This window comes from Lolium rigidum, chromosome 6, assembly GCF_022539505.1.
Source record: "Lolium rigidum isolate FL_2022 chromosome 6, APGP_CSIRO_Lrig_0.1, whole genome shotgun sequence".
NCBI classification, from domain to species: Eukaryota; Viridiplantae; Streptophyta; class Magnoliopsida; order Poales; family Poaceae; genus Lolium; species Lolium rigidum.
This window is the reverse complement of record NC_061513.1, coordinates 199,925,750-199,946,787: the sequence shown is the minus strand read 5'-3', so window position 1 is coordinate 199,946,787 and position 21,038 is coordinate 199,925,750. Positions and strand designations below refer to the sequence as shown.

General features: G+C 45.9%; 1 long non-coding RNA gene across 1 annotated transcript; it reads left to right on the top strand.

The window, feature by feature from the left end:
- The first annotated feature begins 11,706 nt into the window (after positions 1 to 11,706).
- On the top strand, positions 11,707 to 13,174 carry LOC124666309. Its single transcript, XR_006990857.1, has 2 exons — positions 11,707 to 11,871; positions 12,871 to 13,174. It is a non-coding gene; the product is annotated as an uncharacterized LOC124666309 (long non-coding RNA).
- The last annotated feature ends 7,864 nt before the right edge of the window (positions 13,175 to 21,038 follow it).

Here is a 21,038-nt window from a genome sequence, read left to right as displayed (position 1 = left end):
TCTTGACCCTCGGTGAGATTAACTTCCGCTAAGGTATGCTGCAGCTCGACCCATTGCCGCAGGCCCTCTGGATCAAGAGAACGACGGAAGCGAACTTGTAGAGAGTCTTGGTAAAACGCGTCAGCAACCGCAATATCTTGGTTGTCACAAATGGCATACAGCAGAGGAAAGGATTCTAGGAGGGGGCCCCTCCCCCACCACCAGTCCTTCCAGAACCGGTTCTAATGCCGTTCCGCACCTTGTGCTTTGCACCAGCCTTAAACAGATGTTTGATCTTGTGGAGGCTTTTCCAGAAGGGTGACCCTCCCTGACCTGAGCCCGCAAACAGGTCGGAGGCGTCCGCATACTTAGCACGAAGGATACGGGCCCAAATCGTGTCCTTGTCCTGATAGAGCCTCCAAATCCATTTCAGAAGAAGCGCCAAATTCATCTTTTTGGTATTGATCAACCCAAGACCTCCCACTTCCTTAGGTCTGCACACAGTTGGCCAGTTCACAAGATGGTACTTCCTTTTTGGTCCCGCGCCTTCCCAAAAGAATCCCGTCATGGAGGAGGAACAGACCCATGGCATACATTGGTAGATTATCTAGGCACGCATTGGAGAGGATGAGTCGTCCCCCTGACGTCATCAACCTTCCCAGCCACGGTTCAATTTTGGTAGCGAGTTTCCTCACCAAAAAGAGCCACTGTTCCAGGGTAAGTTTCCTGTCGGAGATAGGGAGGCCCAGGTAAATAAAGGGGAAGGTGCCGAGCTTGCAGTTTAGCTTGTTAGCAATATACGTTCGCTCTTCGAACCGCTGCCCCATCACAAACACCTCGCTTTTGTGATAATTGATCTTGAGCCCAGACATATCCTCAAAACACATCAGAAGGAATTTAAGATTGGCAATATCCTCATCGGAACCCTGGATGAGGATGAGCGTGTCGTCCGCGTATCGAAGGTGGGAGACGCCCCGGGCAGAAGGTGCGGAGCCGGGCCGTGTATGTGTCCGGCCTTGGCAGCAGCAGGTGAGAATACCCGACAAGGCCTCGCCAATGAAGTTGAACAGCAGCGGTGAGAGGGGATCTCCCTGTCGAACCCCTCTCTTATTCCTGAAAAACGGCCCCACTTCACCGTTGATCGAGATAGCAGTTTGTCCCCCAGAGACAAGTTGTGTAATCCTATGGATGTAGCCTTCGTCAAAACCTTTGCAACGTAGTACTTCCCCCAGGAAGTCCCAATTCACTCTGTCGTAGGCCTTTTCGAAGTCAAGTTTGAGAAGCACCCCATTGTGCTTTCTCTTCCTTAAGTCGTGGATGATTTCCAGCAGTGCCAGCGGACCATCTAGGATGTTTCTTCCTTTTACAAAGGCAGTTTGATTGGGGGATAAGATCCTATGAGCTATCGGATCCAACCTAGAAGCATAGGCTTTGGAGACGATCTTAAAAATCACGTTGATCAAGGCAATAGGTCTGTATTGCGAGATTTGGTCTGCACCCGGAACTTTCGGAATGAGAGAGAGAATTCCGAAGTTGAGCCTAGAGATGTCGATGCGCCCCAGCACAAAGTCGTTGAGAATGTGTAGAACCCCAAGTTTGACCTGCGGCCAAAATTTCTTGAAGAAAACAACTGGAAAACCGTCCGGGCCCGGGGCGGTGTCCGTCTTCATATCTTTAACAATGGCTTCGAGCTCAGTCTCAGAAAAAGTATAGGTCAAGTTCACGTTCTCTTCCTCTGAGACCCTATTGTACCTATCCCAGGTATCCGGCGCCAACCCACACACCCTTGGAGCTGACGAGCCAAGGAGGTTCCTGTAGAAATCATACACATGTTGTTGGATGAGCTTCGGGTCTGTGATTGTCCCGCTATCCGAGAGCGGAGCAGGTTATATTACATTTCCTTCTTCCGCCATTGGCGACGGCGTGAAAGTATGTCGTGTTCGCGTCTCCTGCAGCCGCCCACTTGACTCTGCCCCGCTGCCTCCGAGTGCTCCTCTTCCATCTTATAAATGTGCAGCAGCTGTTCTTCCAGGTGATATCTAGTTGCCCAGGCGTCTTCGTCAAGGCCCGAAGAGTCTGCCAGGACGTCGAGCTGGGCAATCTGCGTCAAGAGTGCCATCTTTGTAGCCTTGGAATCCCTACCAAGGTTCTGGTTCCAGCCCCTCAAGTATTGTCTTAATCCCGTCGACATGAAGGACCACCAGTCAATGATGTCACGGCCTCCAACTTTGGACAGCAACCTGGCCCATGTTAGCTGCAACAGCGGGACAAAGTCAGGGCGCTCGAACCAGCTAGTCTCGAAGAAGAAACGGTTGGAACGTATGGGGAAACCCTCCCCGGTATCAAAAACCAGCGGCGTGTGATCAGATCCCAGGCTGGTCTCGGCAGCGAGCGAGCAAAGAGGAAAAATGGTTTCGAAGGCTGCAGACACAAAAACTTGGTCAAGTGCAGAGCGAACAGGGTTCAGCTGATGGTTAGACCAGGTAAAGCGCGCCCCCGTGCGCGGAATTTCCCTAAGTGCCCAAGAGGCAATGCTGTTATTAAAGAGGTCTATGAGGGTCCAGTTAAGATTGTCGTTGTTCTTGTCTTCAGCCGCTCTGATAAGGTTGAAATCCCCTCCCATGAGAATCGGAAGGGGACAGTTGGCGATTTTGTCCGTAATCTCGGCCAGGAACCCCCTGGAGCGAGCATGGTCCGTAGGGCCATAGATACCAATGACCTCTAACTTCTTCTTGGTAGCCCGATGAAGGATAGATAGGCTGAGAAAGAATTGACCCCTGTCCATTCTCCCCACCTCAAACATACTGTCTCTAACTCCCATAAGCATGCCTCCCGATTGGCCATTCGCCGGGAGCCAGGTCCAGAAGAATTTCTCGCCAACTTCAAGGCTGGCAAGCTCGGCGTCCGTGAAGTCTTGTTTGATGGTTTCTTGCAACAGAACCGGATCAATATGGTGAAGCCTGAGGTAATCTTTGAGCAGGGTTCGCCTCCCCCTACGGCCGAACCCTCTGATATTCCAGAAAAGGGCCCTCATTGGCGAACCAGGCTAAGCGCCCGTGCTTGGCGGGTTAGCGGTCGGTGCCCAACAGGTGTGGGTCCGCGGGCGATTCTCTTCTTTTGGGAGCGAGTCTTCTTAACTTTGCCATGTCCCGAGATTGGTTCCCCTCGGGACCTCCCTCCGGGCAAGTACTTTCCTCCCCATGGTCGGTACTTGCCCGAGCAGCTTCTTCCTTGGCTTTAGCCGTCTCCTCTTCTATCTTTCTTCCGGCTGAGAGCGAGTTCAGCTCGGGCGCGTTCACGAGCTTGGAGCAGAGCCACCGCTTGGGCGGGGGACCCGTCCGAGGATTTGAACAGGATACAACTGTCTCTGGCCACCTTAACGAGATGCTCTACCGAAGTAGCTTGAAAAACAACAAAGGAAGAGGAGGGGAAAGAGTTACCTGGTGCAGGAGTGACGGAGGACGGGGTAGCAGCTACTTCACTGTCGGCCGGGGGGGCGGAAACTTCGATGGAGACCTTGGACATGGAGTTCTTCTCCGCAGTGGCCCGCATGGCGCGCTCCAGCACCGGGCCAACAGTGGCCCCTTTGGCTCTCGCGCTTTTGCGCAGGGCTTCCGCTGGCGGGGCTCTAGAGCGTGGTGCACGGGCAACCGCAGCCCCCAGAGCTGGGATTGGTGCGTCCAGCATCAGGAGTTGACCCGAGGAAGTCGAGCCACCCAACGAGATCGCAGGTGCTTGATGAAGGACCAGAGGCGGGGTAGACACAGGGGGCTCCTTCGAGGGCTCCGACTCCGCCGCTTCCAGCATCAGCTTTCTAGACGGGCGATCATGGTTGCTCTTGCTCCTGCGTTCGCTGTTTCTCCGGTACTCCTGGTCAGAGGAAGCAGAGGGAGGAGAGCTCCAACCCACCTCCTCCCTATCCGCATCAGACAGTCTCAGGGCCTTGCCAGGCGTCGGAGAGACCCTTTCCTCCGACGACGGGTCGACAGGTACGTCTAGCTGCAGAAGCGAGTCACTATCAGAAGCTTCAGGAGACTTGAGCTTGGAGTGGGAAGGGAGCGATGCCTTGATGATTTGCGCCACAAGGGGGAAGATGTTTCCAGAGGGGGTCAGATTAGAGCCATACTGGCTGCGTGCAGAGTCCGGGATGGTGAGGGTTGGCTCCGCGACACTTGCAGGAGGGGAGATCGACGAGGGCGGCACGGCCTCCATCGGAACAGATTTACGTGGTCCACCCCCTCCTGCACCTGGAGCTGAGGCGGAAGCACGCTTGTCCTTCAGGTGTTTGCCCCGCCTCCCGTCCCGGCGGTCTTCGTCGGTCTCTTCGCAGTCGTCTTCCCTTTCCCCGATGTCGTCGCCGAGTGGGAACCGCGGCGGAGCCCGAGGGGAGAGTCTTCAGCAGCAGCGTTCTCGCGGAGGATCTTGATGCGGTATCCTTGTAGGTTGACGAAGAGTGTAATGAACTCTGGGAGCACATCTCCCTTGCGGCAACCAAACGACATTCTGACCGGCGCCTCCAGGTGGTCCAGAGAGGCCTCATCCACCGAAATAGGTCGAGCCACCTCCCGAGTGGACAGCAGCAGTCGTTCCGCCATGCGGAGGGGAGGCGGCACCCCCAGCAGCTTGACCCAGACCTCCTCCAGAGTCTCAGACCAAGCGGGTCACCCAGCGGAACGGTGACCAAAGCCTTGATTTTGCTCGACGGCAGGGTAAGACTGCCCCCACGGATCGCAATACGAAGACTTTCTTTGGATGGGAAGACGACAGCAAAATCCGAGGCGGAAAGCTGTCGCACCTGCCAGTTCCAGTTCTCGTCAACCAGGTCTTTGAACTCCTCTTCGACTTCTTCTTCTGAAAGGCTACCCCGGTCCAGGATGACGGTGGCCGAGTTGGAGGCCGGGCGTTGTAATTCTTCTTCAGGAACATCGATGCAGAGGAACCCCTGGCGTCCTCCACCGTAACCTGCCCAGTACGAGGCCAGAACCTTGGCGAAGGCAGCGCACATGGCCGAGAGATGGCCAACTTTCTTACAATTGACGCAGAAAGGATCGTCGGTGCAGTCCGCCTGAATATGCCCTTGTTTTCCGCAGTTGTAGCAAGTGATATGTGCTGCATCTGGGTTTGCAACAGCGGCCTCCCCAGAGCCGGTGCCATCCCCAAGATGCGTTGCAGAGGGAGGGCCTTGGATAGCGCTGGGCTGACGGAGATTCCTCCGACCCGCATTCTTCCCAGATGCGCGGCCGCGAGGAGGAGGCGGAGGGGGCGGAGGGGCACGGGAGTCCTGCCGTGAGCGCTCCCCCTCGGAACGCCACGACGAGGAGCCCGCCCGATCGAGGTCACGGTCGCGCTGGCGCTGCTGGCGGCGATGTTCCTCCTGTTCGCGGTCAAGCTTCTGCCGGAGGTCTTGCTCGCGGTTGCGGGAGTAGCCGCCTTGGAAATCATCATACGTGCGCTTGCCGTAGGAGGAGCGATCTCGATCCATGGGTTCGAGGTGGGGAACAAGGGCGCCGGAGATGGGGTCGCGGTGGCAGGAGAGGAGCTTGGCGGCGTGACGGTTGCGGCGGATGTCTCGAGCGGAAGCGGGGAAGGCAAGTGTGAGATCTAGGGTTTGTGGGGGAAGCCAAAACCACTTAAGACCCGACGGCGGGAGGGTAAAAACGTCCCCAACAGAAACCCTAGACTCGGAAGGCCGCACATCCTCACATGGGGCCACGTGGCGGAGATCCAACGGTTCAGACGAGAGGGTAGAACGGTCCAGCAGAAGAGCGGGAGGTTGGGCCGGCCCACGCGGCCCCACCCCCACCGAAGAGCGCACCTGGGCCTCCCTAGCAGGCCCCCGTCCCTGGGCCGGCCCACCAGGCCCCGCGCGGCGCAGGTCAGGGCTCCCCCCGCTGGGGGCAAACCCTAGAGGCGGCGGCGGCGCCTCCCTCGACTCCGGCCGCCATGGACACGGTGGGAGCACCAGAACCAGGGCACCGGCACGGATCGACGAAGGGCCCGACCCCTGGCTACCGGATCCCCCGGCGGCAGGAGAACTCCGTCCCCGATCCTGGACCCCAGGGAGCGGAGGGAAGTGGGCAGACCCCAACGGCGGCGGCGGCGACTTCGGAACAGACGAGCAAGGTTCGAGGCTCCCCTCCCTTGGGGAAGCAGACGAAGGCGACGGCGGCGGCACCCTCCCTGCCGGATCTGGCCAGAATCTCCCCAGATTCAGCGCAGAGGCTGGAGGCGGCGGCGAAGATACGTCGGCGACCGAAGCGCAGAGGTCCGAATCTGAGTCCTCGACCTCAGAACAGACGGGGGAGAGGACAGCAAACCTGTTGCCTTGACGTGCCGACGCCCGGCGACCCCCTGGGTGCGGCCAGGGCGACGACGGCGGCGCTCCGGGAAGGCGAGTTCCCAATCGCCTCCCGAGTCGCCAGAGCAGACGTGGCGTTTCGTGAGACACATCTTTCGGTCAGACCTGGACTTCATCCTACACATGTCCTACTGCTGCTACCGATCTGGACTCTGGTCTAGCGTTGAGGAGTCAAACATCAACGAGCCTCTGTTAGGGGTAGACCCAGTTCAGTCCGTCGTTCAGTTCTAAACTTCTAATGCGAGCAAGATTAAAATCCGTAGTCCAAACTAGCTGATATGAATGGAACATGTTTATTTACTTGGTACTGTTGCGCTATATGAATCTGAGATTATAGAGAGCGGAACTAGCTTAATTTCAATGGATCGTTTGTATTTAATTGGCGATGTTTGTGCTAGATGAATCTCAGTGTATAAAAGATTAACACTTTGTGCTTTGTGTACTTTTTGGGCATTTGCATAGGACAAATTGTGTGTTCTTTTTTGGATTTCTATACACCAATATACATATAAACTAGAACATGAATTTAAACAATGTACTATTTGAAATGCGAAACTAAGTAATTGATTGAAAAAAAAAACGCTCATATATTTGGTTATGAAATAATATGGTTTGAATAGAGGATTTTGTTGTTGTATTTTGTTTTCAGAATCCAAGAAATAGACATGTCTACCGATAAATATGGGAGGGCTCCATAAGTCGTAACAAATCAACAATATTTACATGTGGGCAAACACACATCCGAGCATGCTGTACAATTTGCTGGCACATCACAATAACAATCACATTTTTCGGATGATACTAGGTGAATTTTGTTTTCAGATGATGTTTTTTTTAATAGTTAAATTTTCTCGTGATTTTTATTGCTAAACAGGGAACTAAGATCCCGGTGCAACGCACGGGCATATTTCCTAGTTAGGAATAAAAGCCCACCAGAGCCCTGTCGTTGCCCACGCACAAAAGCTCGCCCAGACCCCAAAACCAATCGTCACTGCCTAGGGTTCTCCCGCCGCCACCTGCAGTTGGCGACTCATCGAGGAACGCTGCCGCCGGCCGTTCTTCCCCAGCATCCGTCTAGCAGCTGAAGGCAACGCCTGGTCGTCTGCTGCATCGAGCTTGTGCCGACAGGTACCTAGATGCTGTCCTGTTGTTGGTCTTGGCCGCTAGTAGCTGTAGTCGTAGTCCCGTGGAGATGGAGTCTCGTAAGTCGTAAGAGTTTTGCCATGTTCCCTTTTAGTCTGAAGTAAACGATTCATACTCTGCTCTAATCAGCCAGCCAATTGAATATGGTTCTACTCTTTGAATCGATCGGTAGCACAAACTTTGATCTCTAGATAAATTCAGTCGCTGCTAGTACTAGTACTACTAAGTATATTTTTCTGTCCGGTCCAAGTACTAAACAAATTGAATACAACAAGGTCCGATGAGTGCCTGACTGAAACTATTAAGGGAGATGGTCTAGCTGCCCAATTAGGGCTTGTGGGGCAATCGTAAGGAATCTACTATATGCATTTGGAGGAATTTTGTAACCTGTACCTTGTGCAGTTTATACTGTAACTGAAATTCCAACAGAGAAGAAAGAATAGAGAGACAAGTTATACGGATATAGTTTTACCATAGCAGCTTTATGCAATTTAACCTAAAACATAATTTTACGTATTGAAGATTTTCAAGTACACAGCTTCCATAGTAAAATTTAGAATAGTTTCTAATAGAAGGTTTACGTACATGTTTGTGAGCTTTCGGGTTGAGGATTCTTCGGGTTAACCATCGTGTTGAGGCAAGTGCATGACAAACCTCGCCTCTTTATGATTGCTTGTGTTGTTTCTTGTGCTTCCGGGTGCTTTGTTCTTGTTTGGAATTTCTCCGATACGATGATTGCATTCGGAACCTCAGACGTTGCAGTGTTGGTAAATTCCGAGCCAACGCTGCGGCAGGTTGGTAAGTCCGAGCCAACACGCTCGGTAAACTCCGAGCCAAGCACCGCCAAAATCAATAGTCCAGTTTTACATTAAATATCATGTTTTGGAGTGAAATTCTAATGGTGTTCATTGTTTAATGTTCTTATGGTTTCATATTGTACTTGCTGAGTATTTCGTACTCATTCTTGTGTTTTATTTGGTTTTCAGGTAATAAATAAGCGACATGCATGGGAAGCGGGCGTAGCACAACACATCACTCCATCACACAACATTTCCATATACCGCCTAGAAATACATATATACAAAGTAGTCATAAACCATTAGTTGTGTATTTGATACTCCCTGTTTGAGTTTCCTAAAACCATTTGTTGTGAACCTTTGGTTGATCTAGTACTACTTATAACTATTTCTTGAATTGTGAGCTATATACATGTTAATGGTCAAATATTTCGAACTGTTTGTTGTGGATCTTCTTATAAATAAAGGAGGTGCTGCCCGATTTTAGCATTATTCTCATACTTGAGTTATTTAGATAGTGTGGTAGCATCGCCATGTATGGTAGAAACATGGGATGTTACAGTTGGTATCAGAGCCTAGGCTTTAGATCTCTGGAATAATTTTTTTTTTTAACAAACTTTATATCAAAATTTAAATTTCTCTCGGTTGCCTAAGCCATTAAAACTTGATTTAGTTAACTATTTAAAATTTGACACATTGTTGCACAGTAGGGTCGGGTACAAGGGGCATGCATCTCATATATGTTTCCGCTGATTTGATTTTGTCATCTTATATTGTCTTATCCTTGTGAGTAGGGATGCATATGCTTGATGCGATTTTTGTTGTTGGTGTTGTTGAATGCTGGTATTGTGTTGTATAGTATGCCGCCGATATGTAGAGGTCGAGCTCGTGGCCGAGCTCATGCAAGGCGGGGTCGCGTTGGCCGCAATGGCCGTGCGGAGGGATCAGATGTTGAGCAGAGTAGTCGTGAAGATGCATAAGTGAGTCAATCTGCTAATAGTGATGGACACGGGGCGTCAAACATGACGCTTACCCAATGGCTAGATATGAAGCTGGACAAGTTTGATGGATCAGGGACACCCATGGACGCTGCAAGTTGGCTTCGCAGCATGGAGAAATACATGGATGCATCGGTGATGACACAAGAGAACAGAGTTGTCTATGTGGCTTTCCAACTGAAGGGCCTCGCTGATATTTGGTGGGAAGGAGTTCGTGCAGCGTGGACACCAGCCCATGGACCGCCTACATGGGATGTTTTTGTTAAGCAATTCACTAGCAAATACTACCCGGATTCGTTCAAGGAGAAGATGGATGTTGCCCTAAGGAATATCAAGCAAGGTGACAAGACAGTGGATGAGTACGAGATGGAGTTTAGTAAGATAGTTCATTTTGTGGATCACATAAATCATAATGAGGGTGAGAAAGCTAGAAGATTCTTTGAGGGGCTTAATTCAGAATATCGACATGTCATGGGAGCGAATCGACCGAATGAGTATTTCAGTGTGGTGGAACAGGCTAGGAGAATGGAGCTACAGATGCAACTCACACAGGCAGAGGCAGCTCGTACAAGTGGTACTAGTGGCTCAAGTAGTAAGCACAAGAGAAGTCATCAGGATGGCAGTGAGCTTATTGAGCGTCTTGTTCTCAAGAAGTTCAAGCAGGATGGACAATCTCAACCCCAATCTAGACCGAGGTCACAATTTACTTTAAGGACAAAATTCATGCGCCCTGCTCCGGGGCAAGGCTTGATGTGCTTCAGGTGTGGTCAAAACCATCGTGCCTCTGAGTGTGATTTCTCCGGGAATTGTAACCAGTGCGGCAAGCCTGGCCACATGAGGGTAGTCTGCAAGGAAAATCCGGATTCCATCATCAAGTGGCAGGTTATCACCCCTTCCACAGAAATGTCTTCGAAAGGTGGTTCCTCACATACTGCTAATTCAGGTTATGTCTCTTCCCATGGATCAGTCCAGATGATGGCAGTTCCACCAAATCATCCATCTCCGCCAACAGCTGGCAAGCAACCCCACTTCCAGCTCCTTATGCTCCACTTCCACTACCATCTCCAACCAACATACCACCACAACATATGTCTGTTGGGGATTCTTCTACTTTGACAAGGCCTGGAATCTATACCAAGCCGCCAACTTCTTCTCATGATCACTCTGATGGAGTCAGAGGTATAAACCTTATCCTCATATTCCTTCCTTCCTAGCGTACTCATTCTTGATCATTTTTCCCATGATTAGTCAGCTTATCTGATTAGTCAATGTATATTCCTACCCTATTTTGCCATCGTGACGTTCTCTTAACCATATAGATAACCTATGGAGTTTTTAAAACATCGGTAGTATAGTTGTAGTGCTCTTTGTGGATAGATTGAGTGGGACTCAACCCATGAACCTTTGCGCTTGCCAACTAAATCTTTCCACAGTGCGAGCGAGGATGACCAGAGTCTTAGATTGGGTGATTCGCCTATTCATGTACAAAGTTAATAGTTCGAGTGCGGGATGGACTGGCCCCCATACCGACTACTCTTATTATTCGCTTTTGGTACGTTGAAGTGGTGAATCGTTGTGTGACCTATACCCTTAGGTAGTTCAGAGCCGGCGACGTTCAGCTTGGACCACATAATGGCATGACGTTTTACCTTTAGAAGAGGCAACCGCTGCCAAGCGTAGGATATACTACGAGGACAAACCAACTCCATGTTTTCCAGATACAATACAAGACATTTCATAGTGGCCCTCCATGAGAGTTATCTATAGTTAGCATGGTTATCCATGGCCGTTGATCAAACCCCTATTCAGAAATATGGTTGATGACGGTTGAGAAGTGGTCATGTAAACACCTAGGTTTGGGCGGTGAACCGAGAATAAATTATTTCTCTTAAATATGTGATTTCTCTTCAGAGTTTTTGGGACATTGAAAGAGAGTGTGAAGTTGCAGTTGACGTTTTATAAGAAGTAAAGGTCATAATTTCATATAGTATACTGGATGAGGGATACTTGATAAAAAGGATTGACTTCAGCCATAAGTTATCCAACTAGGAAGAGTTAAGAATTCGAGGGCGAATTCTGCTAAGCGGTGGAGACTGTAATACCCCGGAATTTTACAAAGTAGTTTTGACTTAACCCATGAGAGCGTTGACCGAAAATTAACTTTTTTTTGGATTGTTGGTCGTTTGCAAAATCAGAGTGTGTGGTTGTGTTTGTCTTGTCGATTTGATTAAAAAAAAACAACTTACCTACATATTTTATTGAAGTTCGGATGATCTTAAAAGAGCCACTTTAATTCTTGCCGCTAGATAAATTTGGGAATAGAAAAAAAAAGTAGAAAGCCAACTTAGGTTCGGTTACGTTAAGGATAAAGGAACAAAAGAAATTAGGAATAAAAGCCCACCAGAGCCCTGTCGTTGCCCACGCACAAAAGCTCGCCCAGACCCCAAAACCAATCGTCACTGCCTAGGGTTCTCCCGCCGCCACCTGCAGTTGGCGACTCATCGAGGAACGCTGCCGCCGGCCGTTCTTCCCCAGCATCCGTCTAGCAGCTGAAGGCAACGCCTGGTCGTCTGCTGCATCGAGCTTGTGCCGACAGGTACCTAGATGCTGTCCCGTTGTTGGTCTTGGCCGCTAGTAGCTGTAGTCGTAGTCCCGTGGAGATGGAGTCTCGTAAGTCGTAAGAGTTTTGCCATGTTCCCTTTTAGTCTGAAGTAAACGATTCATACTCTGCTCTAATCAGCCAGCCAATTGAATATGGTTCTACTCTTTGAATCGATCGGTAGCACAAACTTTGATCTCTAGATAAATTCAGTCGCTGCTAGTACTAGTACTACTAAGTATATTTTTCTGTCCGGTCCAAGTACTAAACAAATTGAATACAACAAGGTCCGATGAGTGCCTGACTGAAACTATTAAGGGAGATGGTCTAGCTGCCCAATTAGGGCTTGTGGGGCAATCGTAAGGAATCTACTATATGCATTTGGAGGAATTTTGTAACCTGTACCTTGTGCAGTTTATACTGTAACTGAAATTCCAACAGAGAAGAAAGAATAGAGAGACAAGTTATACGGATATAGTTTTACCATAGCAGCTTTATGCAATTTAACCTAAAACATAATTTTACGTATTGAAGATTTTCAAGTACACAGCTTCCATAGTAAAATTTAGAATAGTTTCTAATAGAAGGTTTACGTACATGTTTGTGAGCTTTCGGGTTGAGGATTCTTCGGGTTAACCATCGTGTTGAGGCAAGTGCATGACAAACCTCGCCTCTTTATGATTGCTTGTGTTGTTTCTTGTGCTTCCGGGTGCTTTGTTCTTGTTTGGAATTTCTCCGATACGATGATTGCATTCGGAACCTCAGACGTTGCAGGTTGGTAAATTCCGAGCCAACGCTGCGGCAGGTTGGTAAGTCCGAGCCAACACGCTGGTAAACTCCGAGCCAGCACTGCCAAAATCAATAGTCCAGTTTTACATTAAATATCATGTTTTGGAGTGAAATTCTAATGGTGTTCATTGTTTAATGTTCTTATGGTTTCATATTGTACTTGCTGAGTATTTCTGTACTCATTCTTGCGTTTTATTTGGTTTTCAGGTAATAAATAAGCGACATGCATGGGAAGCGGGCGTAGCACAACACATCACTCCATCACACAACATTTCCATATACCGCCTAGAAATACATATATACAAAGTAGTCATAAACCATTAGTTGTGTATTTGATACTCCCTGTTTGAGTTTCCTAAAACCATTTGTTGTGAACCTTTGGTTGATCTAGTACTACTTATAACTATTTCTTGAATTGTGAGCTATATACATGTTAATGGTCAAATATTTCTGAACTGTTTGTTGTGGATCTTCTTATAAATAAAGGAGGTGCTGCCCGATTTTAGCATTATTCTCATACTTGAGTTATTTAGATAGTGTGGTAGCATCGCCATGTATGGTAGAAACATGGGATGTTACATGTGCTTCTGCCGCCGCCCCCGTGCGGGTCTGCCACTGCCCGCGTGCGAGTCCACCGGCGACCTCCGTGGCTCTCGTTCGCCGCCTCCGCCATGAGCCCCTACTCGTCCATCCAGAGAGTATCCGCGGAGGCCAGATGAAAGGCTGGACCGAAGTGGCGGACCCGCACCTCCGACTGTCGGAGTTGAGGCCAACGGCGCTGCAGCATGACCATGACGCGGAGCCGCAAGCACATGCCACATCACTTTCTAGCGCCGCCAGGATCCTACCATCCTCAGGTATGACGAATCGAGCTCCAGGACGAGGACCTCCTGTGATATTGACTTTTCTCTCTCAATTATTCCATGTGATTTTCTGCTTTGTTCCAAAAATCTGGATGAGTAGTAGGGAGCTACCACTTCACCGACCTGTAAGTTCGATCGATCTAGGCGAGTCCGCAAGAACATTAATCGCTGCAACCTCGGCGAGTGTCGCCTGAACTTTTTCTAGTAGTGCCTCTGAACTTTCTGAAACGCCACCTCTGATCTTCCTTGAGCAAGTTCTCCTCTCATCCATCCATCGCCCAGACGCAGCAACCTTGATCTTCACCTCGTGTTCTTGTTCTGATTACCAGCGTTGCTGTCGGGCTGGAGAAACACGCTACGCTGTCCACTCTTTTGAATCGGAATGCCTTCATGGACTGCAGCCACTAGCTCCAGCTTGCGAACGCGGCTGTGGGCATATTCTGAACTTCCTCCTGAATCCCTTGCTGCCTACGCTGCACGTAGTCAACGATGGGAAGCATGAATGACCCTCTCAGCTCTGCTATTTTTCTTTAACGTTTATATCATTTTTGTTTGGTAAACTGTGAAATTATGTTGATGTAGAATAAGTACAAGCGTATTATTGTTGGCAGTATAAGAACATGGTTGATTGCAGTGCATCTTTTCGAGGAACAGGCACATGGTATGCTTCATGCATGGCTAGCCTCCTACTTATCTGCCTCTTGGGGTCGTCCATCAGCCACATAAGTTCTCCGACGTCTCTGGCGTTCGTCTTCTCAGCCTTGCACATTTTAGCGCCGCCAGTGCGCAAGTTCGGCGGCCGTAGGAAGAAAAGGCCGCGGCGACAACACCGCATCATGAGTGCGCCCGGCCGGAGGCTGCGGCGGTGAGACATTCCGTAGCGGGCTGTTCGGCCAAAGCGGAAGGTTGTCAAGACATATGCATTGGTCACCAGTGAGGCCTCCCGCTCCTCCATCCTATCCAGGTCGTGCTGCAGCCTGCAAATTCTTCACCTCGCCAGCGAAGCAGAGCAAGCAGGGAGGATGATTCATCCTGTCCAGTTTTTCTGCATCTTGCAATTCTTGGTTCCTTTGTCTGTAGCCTCAGGTGTGAAATTTGATTGCGGAAGGAAGCTAGGAAGGCCTCCAGTGAGGAATCCCCTCCACTTCGTCTGCGGTTCGCTGGCCGGGTCGTGCTACGGCAAAGCATCCGTGAGCTGAGAAGGTCAGCAAGCAGGTAATTCAATCCAGAGGCTTTCTCTTGTTCATTGCCCCATTTCATTTCTTACGGTTCGTGCACCACTTTCGTGTTCACTGAATAGGTACTTTTAGCGTGCCAAACATATTTTTTGTATGCATATGTACATCATCGAGAGGTGGGAGTGTCCTTTGCATTTTTATTTATGTAACCTGATAATTTCTTAGCTTCTTGATTTGTCATCGGATACTTTATATGTCCTGGACCAGCTCTCACTGAAAACTCCTAATGATTGCGGGGATTCAGCTTGACAGGCAGCTACATGAAGCACTCAACGAAAGGTCGAGTACTCGCCTATGTTCCCTGGATATGGGCAGCTTTTTCGAGCCTGAAACTAAATCATGTTGTTCTCATTTCTCTGCTTCCCCCTGTATGTATGTAGGAGGAACTATCCGGTGATTCTTAGACCGAGCAGTCTTCCGATGAAGTCGCTCATTCGGAGAGCAGGCATGTCTGATGGTAATTGCTCAGGTACAACAATGGAGCAAACGACTCCTGCTGCTGTTATTGTTGATAGAGACGAGAAAGTGGTTGTTAGCGGGTATGCATGGACCGTGCCGTGGTTCCACGAAGATTACTACGGGCCGGTCAGCCATGAATCAAACCACCACGCAGATATTTACTTACCTTAGAGTAGTAGTAGTTATTCTCTCTCAATGCTACAGCTTGGTTTGGAGCTGGGATAATGTAAAAGGGATAAGAAGCATCATGTAGTTCTGCTATTGTGTGTTGAGTTTTTATGTCACATAGTTAGTTCAACATGGTGTCCATCATATAAAAGACAATGAGTATGACTCTCTGCCAAGACGAGTTCTGATTGTGTGCTTTTTCCCCCAGTTCTGCACCTTCTTATTTTGTGTGTGTGTCAACTTTATGAATTGTCAAGAGAAACAAAAGTACAGTCGCAACTCTGCAGCAGTGCATTATATTTGTGGATAGCTAAGTGTTTAAAATGTTCATACCGGGTTGTGCTTTTCTTAATATCATGAAGTGTAAGTATACTGTGTTCTTAATATCATGAAGTGTAAGTATACTGCGTCGAGAGTGCTCCTCTATGTAGTAAAATGGGACATTGTCAAAGAAAGTGAAAATATGGTGTAATGTTGTCCGTAACAAAATACACAAAAAAAAACACACACTGGGAAGTACATCAAGCAACTGTTGGTAAGTACAAACTTACGTTAAGGGAAGTCTAGGCAAAAGAATAAATTTAAAATGATTAGATGGGGTAGAAGAGAACTTAGGCAAGTACACAAACAAACGTTGAGAAGTACAAACCTTGGTAATAGCTCAAAAGTACATTGCGTCAATCTGGGAACTCCAAAAATATACCAATGAATTTCCTTTACATGTTTTTCATACAAGCACTGAATAAATATTTCCAACAAAACAACAGTTCCCCTATTTAGGGTTGGCTGATAGGTCTAAATAAATTATCTATTAAATAAGTACACAAATATTTATTTTCGAAGTTGATAGAAACTAAAAAAATCATCTACATGGAAGTACAATATGCGTATTGCGGGCAAGTACATAGAAATATGACAAGAAGTAGAATGTACAATTTTAGGGAGCACACATATCAAAAATAATAAAAACTAGCGATCTAAAAATCGGTATGAACAAAAAACATTTATCCCATGGGAAGTGCAAGTTATGATTCCGAGAAGTACAAGTGGTGACTAGAGGAAGGACAAATGATCAACTTTGAAAGAGCAAAGTTCTTCGTGAAGTGCAAAATAAATAATAAAATATCTGGAAGAAGCTCACATAGCAACGTACAAACTTCATCCTTAAATTTTCATATGTTTCTTTTAATGTGGAGTGAATGTGCACCCTCAAAAATATGGCGATGAGAAGTACACCCATTCCACATGAGTAGTACACCCCACTTAATATATAAAGTACAAGAAAACCGACAAAAAGCAAATGTAGAAAAAATAAAATAATCCCGTCATTTGAGGAGAAGTTCAAATGCTTGACGGTAAGAAGTACAATCATTCGGCACAGTACACCCACTTAATATAGAAAGTACAAAAAACATAATCCCGTCATTCATGAGGAAGTTGAAATATTTGATGATGAGAAGTACAACCATACGACATGAGCAGTACAACCACTTATTGTAAGAATTACAAGAAAACCGACAAATTCCAAATGTAAAAAAGTAAAACAATCCCGTCATACGTGAGGAAGTTGAAATACTTGACAATGAGAAGTACAACCATTCGACATGAGCAGTACAACCACTTATTGTAGGAATTACAAGAAAACCGATAAAAACCCAAATGTACAAGAAAACAAAATAATCTCATCATCCGCGAGGAAGTTCAAATACTTGACGGCGAGAAGTACAACCATTGGACATGGGCAGTACAACCACTTATTATAGGAAGTACAAGAAAACAGATAACAATCCAAATATACAAAAAACAAAATAATCTCGTCATTCGCGAAGAAGTTCAAAGACTTCAAGTTGAGAAGTACAACCATTCGACACAAGAAGTACACCAACTTAATATAGGAAGTACAAAAAACCGACAAAATCCAAATGCACAAAAAACAAAAAAATCCCCTCATCCGCGGGAAGTACAATCAGTGATTCCGAGAAGTACGAGTGGTGATAGCAGGAAGTACAAGCGGTAACTACGGGAAGTAGAAAGTGTTTAGATTAAATTTTATCAATTTTTCTGAACAATTTCATGAAACCTCACCAAGAAGTACAAGCACATGTCGAGAGAAGTTCAATGCTCTGTTTTTTGCGAGGCGGAAATTTATTGTGCAAATCTCCTTGTTTTGATCACCAACCACCTCAACCATTGCCACCCAAAGGTTTGTATGATAGATTATGAGTCTAATTTCATCACCTACAACATTTCACAAGAAATAAATGGATCTAATCCATCAAATTCAAGTCGTGATCTCGCAAAGTATACCAGAAACATGATTTCAAAACTTCTAAAATTAGTTTTAAACCATTTGGATTTAGGAAAATGATAGATATGAAAAAGGTGCGCAATTTTGACACCTTTCCAACCGTATATCATTTCCATTGTTTAAATATACCACATGGAAATCGCGGGGGAAATCATTCGATGTCCGTCACATAAAACGGTCGGACAGTAATTCGAGTTATTCTCTTAATCTCTAAGGAATTAGAGAAAACAATTGGAATAAGAAAGATGCGCCTTGTTCATAGCTTTCCAACGCCATATCATTTGCATCATTCCGACAAACGGTTGAAACAAATCATTCAAATTACTATCCGCTCGTTTTCAAGTACGTCCGAATTTCGGTATTTTAAAAATTATTCAAAAACTGTGAGGATTTTGAAAAAACGTAAAACATGAAAAGGTTGCGAAATTTCATTATCAATCCAACGGTGTATCCTTTGGATAGTTTCGATAAGCGATTCGAAAATCAAACTAAAAGTTCGTTTTCTGGCCATATAGAAGCGTTTTTGTATTTTTCAAATTCAATTTAAACCGTGCATAATCTGCGAAAATTGTGAACATGAAAAAGTTGCGGTTTTTCATTATCTATCCAACGGTATATCATTTGCACAGTTCCTACAAATCATTGGGAAACACGAATTAGAATTAGTAGCTCTGAAGAAAATGAGAAGTTCAAGTATGTTCGACAGAAAGGTCAACCATGTTCTCCGGGAAGTTCAACTTTCTGTCGAACTTACCTGAACTTCCCATTTTCTTCAGAGCTACTGATTCTACTTCGTGTTTCCCAACCATTTGTCGGAACTATGCAAATGATATACCGTTGGTTAGATAATGAAAAACCACAACTTTTTCATGTTCACATTTTTCACAGATTTTGCACGGTTTAAATTTAATTTTGAAAATACGAAAACGCTTCTATATGGCCAGAAAACGAACTTTAGTTCGGTTTTTGAATCGCTTATCGAAACTGTGCAAATGATATACCGTTGGAAAGATAATGAAATTGCGCAACTTTTTCATGTTTTATGTTTTTTCAAAATCCTCACAGTTTTTGAACAATTTTGAAAATACCGAAATTCGGACGTACTCAAAAAACGAGCGGACAGTAATTTGGATGATTTGTTTCAACCGTATATCGGAATGATGCAAATGATATGGAGTTGGAAAGCTATGGACTAGGCGCAACTTTCTTATTCCAAATGATTTCTCTAATTCCTTACAGTTTAAGAGAAAAATTCGAATTACTGTCCGCCCATTTCATGTGACGGGCACCGAATGATTATCCACACGATTTCCATCTGGTATATTTAAACAACGCAAATGATATACGGTTGGAAAGGTGTCAAAATGGCGCATCTTTTTCGTATGTACCATTTTATCCAAATCCAAACGGTTTAAAAGTAATTTTAGAAGTTTTGAAATCATGTTTCTGGTATATTTTGTGGGATAATGATTTGAAATTGATGGATTAGATCCATTTATTTGTTGTAAAATGTTGTTGGTAATGAAATTAGATATATACTCTATCATATAAAGCCTTTGGTGACAAAGATTGAAGTGGTTGGTGATCAAATCGATGAGATTTGGACAATAGATTTCCGCTCCGTAAAAACAGAGCACTGAACTTCCCTCGACATGAACTTGTACTTATCGGGAAATGCGGTTGTACTTCTCGGCGTTATTTCATGGAAGTGTTCAGTAAAATGACTATAAGTTTCTCATAAGGTGTCCGTTTGAGGTCCATGGCCACACAAAATGCTCAGCACAACCGCCCGCATCTGAACTTCCCGCGACATGTCCTTGTACTTCCTAGCCTTCGTGGTTGTACTTCCTGGAAATATTTTGATACTAGTGCTTCGAAATGATAATTTTAGATTGTCCCTATATTCTATTTAAGAGATTCTGTACTTCCTGGATCCTAATATTTGAACTTCACAACGTTGCTATGTGAACTTATGTGGGGGTATTTTCTTGATGTAATTACCGCTTGTACTTACTGTTGTGTCCACCTGTACTTCTCGGAATCACTGCTCGTACTTCCTCGTAGATGATGACATTATTTTGTTTTTTTTCTAAATTTGGACTATATCGGGTTTCTTGTACTTCCTATATTAAGTGGGTTTATTGCTCGTGTCGAATGGTTGTACTTCTCATCGTCAAGTATATGAACTTCCTTACGGGTGATGGGATTTTTTTTGTACATTTGGATTTTGTCGGTCTTCTTGTACTTCCTATATTAAGTGGGTGTACTACTGGTGTCAAATAGTTGTACTTCTCTACGTCAACTATTTAAACTTCCCCTAGGGTGATGGGATTATTTCATTTTTCACATTTGGATTTTGCCGGTTTTCTTGTAGTTTTCTATAATAGGTGCTTGTACCGCTCGTGTAGAATGGTTGTACTTCTCGTCATCAACTATTTGAACTTCCTTGGGGGTGACGGGATTATTTCATTTTTACTACATTTGGATTTTGTCGGTTTCCTTGTACTTCCTATAATCAGTGCTTGTACTGCTCCTGTCGAATAGTTGTACTTCTCTTCGTCAATAATTGAAATTTCTCGGAGATGACAGGATTATTTTGTTTTTTCTTCATTTGGATTTTTGTCAGCTTTCTTGTACTTCCTATATTAAGTGTATGTACTGCTCGTGTCGAATGGTTGTACCTCTCAGCATCAAGTATTTGAACTTCCAAATTTTGAAGCACACCTATGTACACATCTCGAAGACCTTTGTCACTAACCGTGGTCGGCCAGCGTACATGCTCTACTTGTTTATTTTATCCCCTCTCTACGTTTTCTCTCTCGATATAGAAGGTTCCAGGCTGTTCGATGTCTACTTCTCGGATCTAGACAATTATACTACCAAGACTATAATTATTGTATCGCCGATATTAAATGGTTCTACTGCCGAGACTATAACGATGTGTACTTCTCGGATATAAACGGTTGTTCCTCCAAGACTAGAATGATTCTGCTGCCGATACTATAATGATTGTACCGAGGGTCTTAACGATGTATACTACTCGGTTATTCCCGCAACAAACAATTGTACTTATTTGCGACAAATAGTTTTACTTCTTTGACTGAATTGTTATACTTGTCTGACCAACTTTAGTGTATTTATTGAATTTATGTACCTCCCAATACTATTTAAAAGGTACACCGTTGGAACATGAGTGTATTTCTAGTTTTTTCAGATTATTTGCATAATTATCGACAAATCTGAACTACACTTGTACTTCTTGCGACTACAAATCGATATTGTTTTCCTTCTAGTAGACATTTTTAGTACGCATTTGAAATGAGCGTACTTCACTTCATT